The sequence below is a fragment of the Schistocerca piceifrons genome, chromosome 1 (assembly GCF_021461385.2).
Source record: "Schistocerca piceifrons isolate TAMUIC-IGC-003096 chromosome 1, iqSchPice1.1, whole genome shotgun sequence".
Classification (NCBI taxonomy): Eukaryota; Metazoa; Arthropoda; class Insecta; order Orthoptera; family Acrididae; genus Schistocerca; species Schistocerca piceifrons.
Window position 1 is genome coordinate 718,499,885 of NC_060138.1, and position 7,592 is coordinate 718,507,476.

Here is a 7,592-nt window from a genome sequence, read left to right on the forward strand (position 1 = left end):
ACCAGTGTTGTATAGGAGGATCCAAACACCTCTTGAAGTTAGCAGATATCTAGAGTATACTCAGCAACTGGGTATCCTGAAAATGGATGGTTCTTCCATATCCACTCGTTTGTTCGACCTGTTGGTTGGTGGCCATTCCTATACAGAAAGTGATAAAGCAAACATGTCAGCTGGTAAAGAACATGAATAGTTTTACAAGTTAGTCAACCTTCAAGAAGTTGACTGCTGCGAGGCTGCTGTCGGACACAGGAGAAGTTCACGTGTCATGCTGTGTGTTTGCTGGCAGGCACATGCTCTAATGCATTTAATACAGTTCATCTTTGGACGGAGTGTAAAGTTGGAAAAAACAAAATTCAAAATGTTGAATATAGCAACATCACCTCAATTAAGAAATACAAATTAATGCAAAGTGCAGCATTATATAATGTACTAAACATCACTGAGCATGTGGCCCCTGCAAGCACACAGCATTATGTGTGAACCTCTGTGGCTGCACAGAAATCATTGTTTTAATGCTGTATGATACAATGTTGCTGGAGTAGTGGCAGGCTGTGAGGCAAATTATACAGTGGGAGCAGTTTCAGGATAGGGGCCTCGAGACGTAGGTGGTGGTATAGGAGTGTCACATGGTTTGACAAGGACATAGAAAAGATTAGGAGAGTAATGGGTAAAATATTCCGGAGGTAAAATAGTCCCCCATTCGGATCTCCGGGCGGGGACTACTCAAGAGGACGTCGTTATCAGGAGAAAGAAAACTGGCATTCTACGGATCGGAGCATGGAATGTCAGATCCCTTAATCGGGCAGGTAGATTAGAAAATTTAAAAAGGGAAATGGATAGGTTAAAGCTAGATATAGTGGGAATTAGTGAAGTTCGGTGCCAGGAGGAACAAGACTTTTGGCCAGGTGAATACAGGGTTATAAATACAAAATCAAATAGGGGTAATGCAGGAGTAGGTTTAATAATGAATAAAAAAATAGGAGTGCGGGTTAGCTACTACAAACAGCATAGTGAACGCATTATTGTGGCCAAGATAGACACAAAGCCCATGCCTACTACAGTAGTACAAGTTTATATGCCAACTAGCTCTGCAGATGATGAAGAAATTGATGAAATGTATGATGAGATAAAAGAAATTATTCAGGTAGTGAAGGGAGACGAAAATTTAATAGTCATGGGTGATTGGAATTCGTCAGTAGTAAAAGGGAGAGAAGGAAACATAGTAGGTGAATATGGATTGGGGGGAAGAAATGAAAGAGGAAGCCGCCTTGTAGAATTTTGCACAGAGCATAACTTAATCATAGCTAACACTTGGTTCAAGAATCATGAAAGAAGGTTGTATACCTGGAAGAATCCTGGAGATACTAAAAGGTATCAGATAGATTACATAATGGTAAGACAGAGATTTAGGAACCAGGTTTTAAATTGTAAGACATTTCCAGGGGCAGATGTGGATTCTGACCACAATCTATTGGTTATGAACTGCAGATTGAAACTGAAGAAACTGCAAAAAGGCGGGAATTTAAGGAGATGGGACCTGGATAAACTGAAAGAACCAGAGGTTGTAGAGAGTTTCAGGGAGAGCATAAGGGAACAATTGACAGGAATGGGGGAAAGAAATACAGTAGAAGAAGAATGGGTTGCTCTGAGGGATGAAGTAGTGAAGGCAGCAGAGGATCAAGTAGGTAAAAAGACAAGGGCTAATAGAAATCCTTGGGTAACAGAAGAAATATTGAATTTAATTGATGAAAGGAGAAAATATAAAAAATGCAGTAAATGAAGCAGGCAAAAAGGAATACAAACATCTCAAAAATGAGATCGACAGGAAGTGCAAAATGGCTAAGCAGGGATGGCTAGAGGACAAATGTAAGGATGTAGAGGCTTGTCTCACTAGGGGTAAGATAGATACTGCCTACAGGAAAATTAAAGAGACCTTTGGAGAGAAGAGAACCACTTGTATGAATATCAAGAGCTCAGATGGCAACCTAGTTCTAAGCAAAGAGGGGAAGGCAGAAAGGTGGAAGGAGTATATAGAGGGTTTATACAAGGGCGATGTACTTGAGGACAATATTATGGAAATGGAAGGGGATGTAGATGAAGATGAAATGGGAGATAAGATACTGCGTGAAGAGTTTGACAGAGCGCTGAAAGACCTGAGTCGAAACAAGGCCCCGGGAGTAGACAACATTCCATTAGAACTATTGATGGCCTTGGGAGAGCCAGTCATGACAAAACTCTACCATCTGGTGAGCAAGATGTATGAGACAGGCAAAATACCGACAGACTTGAAGAAGAATATAATAATTCCAATCCCAAAGAAAGCAGGTGTTGACAGATGTGAAAATTACCGAACAATCAGTTTAATAAGTCACAGCTGCAAAATACTAACGCGAATTCTTTACAGATGAATGGAAAAACTGGTAGAAGCGGACCTCGGGGAAGATCAGTTTGGATTCCGTAGAAATGTTGGAACACGTGAGGCAATACTAACCTTACGACTTATCTTAGAAGAAAGATTAAGAAAAGGCAAACCTACGTTTCTAGCATTTGTAGACTTAGAGAAAGCTTTTGACAACGTTAACTGGAATACTCTCTTTCAAATTCTGAAGGTGGCAGGGGTAAAATACAGGGAGCGAAAGGCTATTTACAATTTGTACAGAAACCAGATGGCAGTTGTAAGAGTCGAGGGGCATGAAAGGGAAGCAGTGGTTGGGAAAGGAGTGAGACAGGGTTGTAGCTTCTCCCCGATGTTATTCAATCTGTATACTGAGCAAGTAGTAAAGGAAACAAAAGAAAAATTCGGAGTAGGTATTAAAATCCATGGAGAAGAAATAAAAACTTTGAGGTTCGCCGATGACATTGTAATTCTGTCAGAGACAGCAAAGGACTTGGAAGAGCAGTTGAATGGAATGGACAGTGTCTTGAAAGGAAGATATAAGATGAACGTCAACAAAAGCAAAACGAGGATAATGGAATGTTGGCAAATTAAATCGGGTGATGCTGAGGGGATTAGATTAGGAAATGAGACACTTAAAGTAGTAAAGGAGTTTTGCTATTTAGGGAGTAAAATAACTGATGATGGTCGAAGTAGAGAGGATATAAAATGTAGACTGGCAATGGCAAGGAAATCGTTTCTGAAGAAGAGAAATTTGTTAACATCGAGTATAGATTTAAGTGTCAGGAAGTCGTTTCTGAAAGTATTTGTATGGAGTGTAGCCATGTATGGAAGTGAAACGTGGACGATAACCAGTTTGGACAAGAAGAGAATAGAAGCTTTCAAAATGTGGTGCTACAGAAGAATGCTGAAGATAAGGTGGGTAGATCACGTAACTAATGAGGAGGTATTGAATAGGATTGGGGAGAAGAGAAGTTTGTGGCACAACTTGACTAGAAGAAGGGATCGGTTGGTAGGACATGTTTTGAGGCATCAAGGGATCACAAATTTAGCATTGGAGGGCAGCGTGGAGGGTAAAAATCGTAGAGGCAGACCAAGACACTAAACAGATTCATAAGGATGTAGGTTGCGGTAGGTACTGGGAGATGAAGAAGCTTGCACAGGATAGAGTAGCATGGAGAGCTGCATCAAACCAGTCTCAGGACTGAAGACCACAACAACAACAACAACAACAACAATGGGTAGCAAAATCTGCTGTTTTGGGAGGTGTTCACGTAAAGGGTGACATACATCAAATGAGCACATTTGAACTTAACAATACTCGTTTTTTATTTTTACATGAAAACGTTTATTTTTTAATATGGGTTAATATTAAAAGATTATGTTTGTCAGATGCTGTCCTTGTACCTGAATGCAGTATTCAATCCTTTCATGTATATGCTTTCTAAAATCTCATGATCAGTTTTTGCCACTGCATACTTGATAGCTCCTGGAGTTCAAAAAAAATGCAGGCCTCATGAACACACAGGTGTGAACGTAAGATTCAGCAATTAATGTCATGATAGCACCAGTTGTATCCTAAAAAAATACAAAACATGTATACAGAAAATAAAAATCACACTCAACACTGTTACACATTCTGAATGTGGAGATGCATGATTGCACACACAACAGAGTTTACTATTCTGGAAATTAATCAAGCACTTCTTCAGCACCTCTTGAAGTAACAGTTGGAGTAAATAGCACTGATGGTCCTGCTGGGAGTGGACACTGACATGGTACAGAGCAAAAGTGCAGTCCAAGGTGAAGGAACAGAAATATTACTGTATGTACAGATTGTTTATGGAATGCCTCTGAATTGAGAGCAGCTATGGGAAGTGGCTGGCAAGTGGAGCATGTTCAGCATAATCACCAGAAGGCTACTAGAGTGGGTAGAGGGCAGGTGTGTATAGAAGTGCAGCTGAATCCTTCAAGAGCATCCTGTGATAATGATGATGATGATTATGAAATATGTTACCAAAATGTTGTGCTGGTCAGACACTAGCTGAAGGCCTATGAAGCATTTAGTTTACCCATTGTGTATTTACAGTGGATTGCCTTGCTGGCTGCATAAGCAAATTTGTTTCAGTACATAGCCTTCCTCCTGATGCCTAACAAAATGTAACACGAGAACAAGGAAAATCTTGGATGTAGCTTCATAGCAGACCCAAACCCAAACCAGGACCTTTGCATTCTGCCATACATGACTGTCAACAATCACATAATTTAAGAATTTCTCAAAGTCCAGTTAAAAGCTGTAATTTTCTAATACATGTCCCTTTGCTCTCCAAGTCCACAGGAGCACTCCTGCTTACATTGTTGGAAAACCTGTGCGGAGAAAACAGATATTGCTGGGAATGACTTAGCCACAGCCTGGGACTGTTTTCAGAATAAAATGTTTACTCTGCTAACTGAAGACAGCAAAAATGGTCCATGAACATATGAAATTTATGAGGGTTGGAACGTAAATAGTGGCAACTATTTGTTTACAACTGATACAAAAGAGTTATATTTTTGCACCTCTTACTGTCCTTCAAAGTAATCATCGGCACTGTGTAGAACCCGTTGTGAGCTATGTGGAAGGCATAGGGTACCGTTAGCAGAGCCTGTTCTATTGATGGTGCGATTGGAGCAGTCTACTGCCTCTTGAATCTCTGGAACAGTTCTAAAGTGAATGCGATGAAGTGGTTCCTTCATCTTCAGAATCAAATCAAAGTCACAAGGACTGAAGTCCAGGGAGTATGGTGGATGGTACAGTACTTCCCAGTCCCATCGACCGAACAGAGCAGCCCCAGCTTGCACTGTATGCACCAGCAAAATGACAGATGCAAAATGCAAAATGTGGGGTGCACAGAAAGGCAGGAGTTCAGCTTGCTGATGGAGTGAGTCTGGGGTGGTCCACACTACACTGTAGTACTAACAAGGGAACCTCCCCATTGCACCCCCCTCAGATTTAGTTATAAGTTGGCACAGTGGATAGGCCTTGAAAAACTGAACACAGATCAATCGAGAAAACAGGAAGAAGTTGTGTGGAACCGTGAAAAAATTTAGTAAAATATACAAACTGAGTAGTCCATATGCAAGATAGGCAACATGGTTAGCATGAGTAGCTGCAGAACGAGAGGTCCTTGGTTCAAGTTTTCGCTCGACTGAAAATTTTACTTTCTTTATTTTCGCAAAGTTATGATCTGTCAGTTCGTTCATTGACGTTTCTGTTCACTGCAATAAGTTTAGTGTCTGTGTTTTGCGACCGCACCGCAAAACCGTGCGATTAGTAGACGAAAGGACGCGCCTCTCCAATGAGAACCAAAAACATTTGATCGCAAGGTCATAGGTCAACCGATTCCTCCACAGGAAAACACGTCTGATATATTCTATATGACACTGGTGACGGCGTGTGCGTCACATGACAGGAATATGTTGTCGACCCACCTAACTTGTACACTTAGCGAATGGGTAAAAAAATTCTTCTACCTTGCCCGATTTAGGTTTTCTTGTAGCTGTGATATTCACTCCAAAAATAGTGATGAAAACATAAGAGTTTGTCACATAAACTGAAAATAAAAAATTAAACTTTTCACTCGAAGGAAGACTTGAACCTAGGACCTCTCGTTTCGTAGTTGCTCTCGCTAACCACGGGACCACGGCGCACCCTGACCCCGAGTGTCCTTGATGTTGCATATCTTCACATGGACTACTAAGTTTGTATCTTTTTCTAATTTTTTTCATAGTTCCACACAACTTCTTCCTGTTTTCTCAATTGATCTGTGTTCAGTTTTTCAAGGTCTATCCACTGTGCCAACTTATAACTAAATCTGAAGGGAGTGTGATGGGGAAGTTCCCTTGTAAGTCCAGATGGTGGACTCGTGCATGAGCCTGGTACCGTGACAGAGACCCAAATTTGTGACTGCCATTGGTGTCTCCATGTGGTCTCCTCATCTGGCATAGCCTCACATTCTAGTAGAACAGCTGGCTATGAATGAAACTGCTTTCAAAATTACAACTACTTGTATAGGATATCAGCACACCTGTTATGCCAGTGTGCTGCTTCTGGTCGAGTTCTAGGCAATACCTCGGAAACCGACTGGTGGAGAATTCTAATTGGCTGTACTGCAAGAACTGTGCTTCACCACTGCGCTGATAGGTTTTTCAGAGCAGCTCTGTTGCTGTAACTGAAATGAAAACATCCTGCGCTCACCAGCTACCAGTGGCCCCTAAGTACTCCACATATTTCCGCAGATTTGCCATGAAATGATAGTGGTACTATATACTATTGAATGTGGAGGAAATCATTAAGAATCATTTCTACTTATCTTGAAGTAGATGAGTCAGGGTACCACATTCCAGCTGAGACTGGGATACTAAAAACATACATCATTATTAATGGAGCACAAATTTACGAGAAATCAGCCATGTCTTTTTCAAAATAATCATTGTGGTATTCCAATAACCTGCTTATGGAAAACATGTGAAACCTAAATCAGGATAGCCAGTTGGGTTTTAAATCCCACTTCTCCTCGATGTGAGACTCTGAACTGATATGGTCTTATCCTGCTGAACTTTTAGCAACAGCAAGGTATAAAGTGAAATCAATACAGCAACTTCCCTCAACAGCAATACTAAAATTGAAAGTGCAGCCAAGCTTCTTACTGCATACAACATACAGGGCACCTTATAAAACACCATGTCTTCATTGCATGTACTGATAAAGAGTTTGGAATATTTTTAGAGCCCGCATGCTAAATATTCTTACCATTGGGCCCAGTGGTAGATTATCCTGACTACCTACTGCCAGTAACCCAATGTGACAACCTTAAACTTAGAATTAATGTGACTGTGAAGATGAATGCATATATCAAGAAGGAAGCACTAATGATGCACAACACAAATGTTAAGATTGCAAAAATGCATGCATGCATTTATGCAATAAACTGATTTTGTGCTAATGGGTCAATGAGAATCTTCACAAACTTATCGTAATTCATGGACAGCTTGTACTCCAATCAACATTCAGCCACCATGGATTTATTACTTGAAGGCATTGGTGGTCTAACCAGGTAAGTCATGGTTACATACTTTTGAGTAAAACACAAGAAACTGTCCAGGAATTAGAAAACTTTATTAATCAATTTTGTCTTTTCCCACACTTTATTTGGAT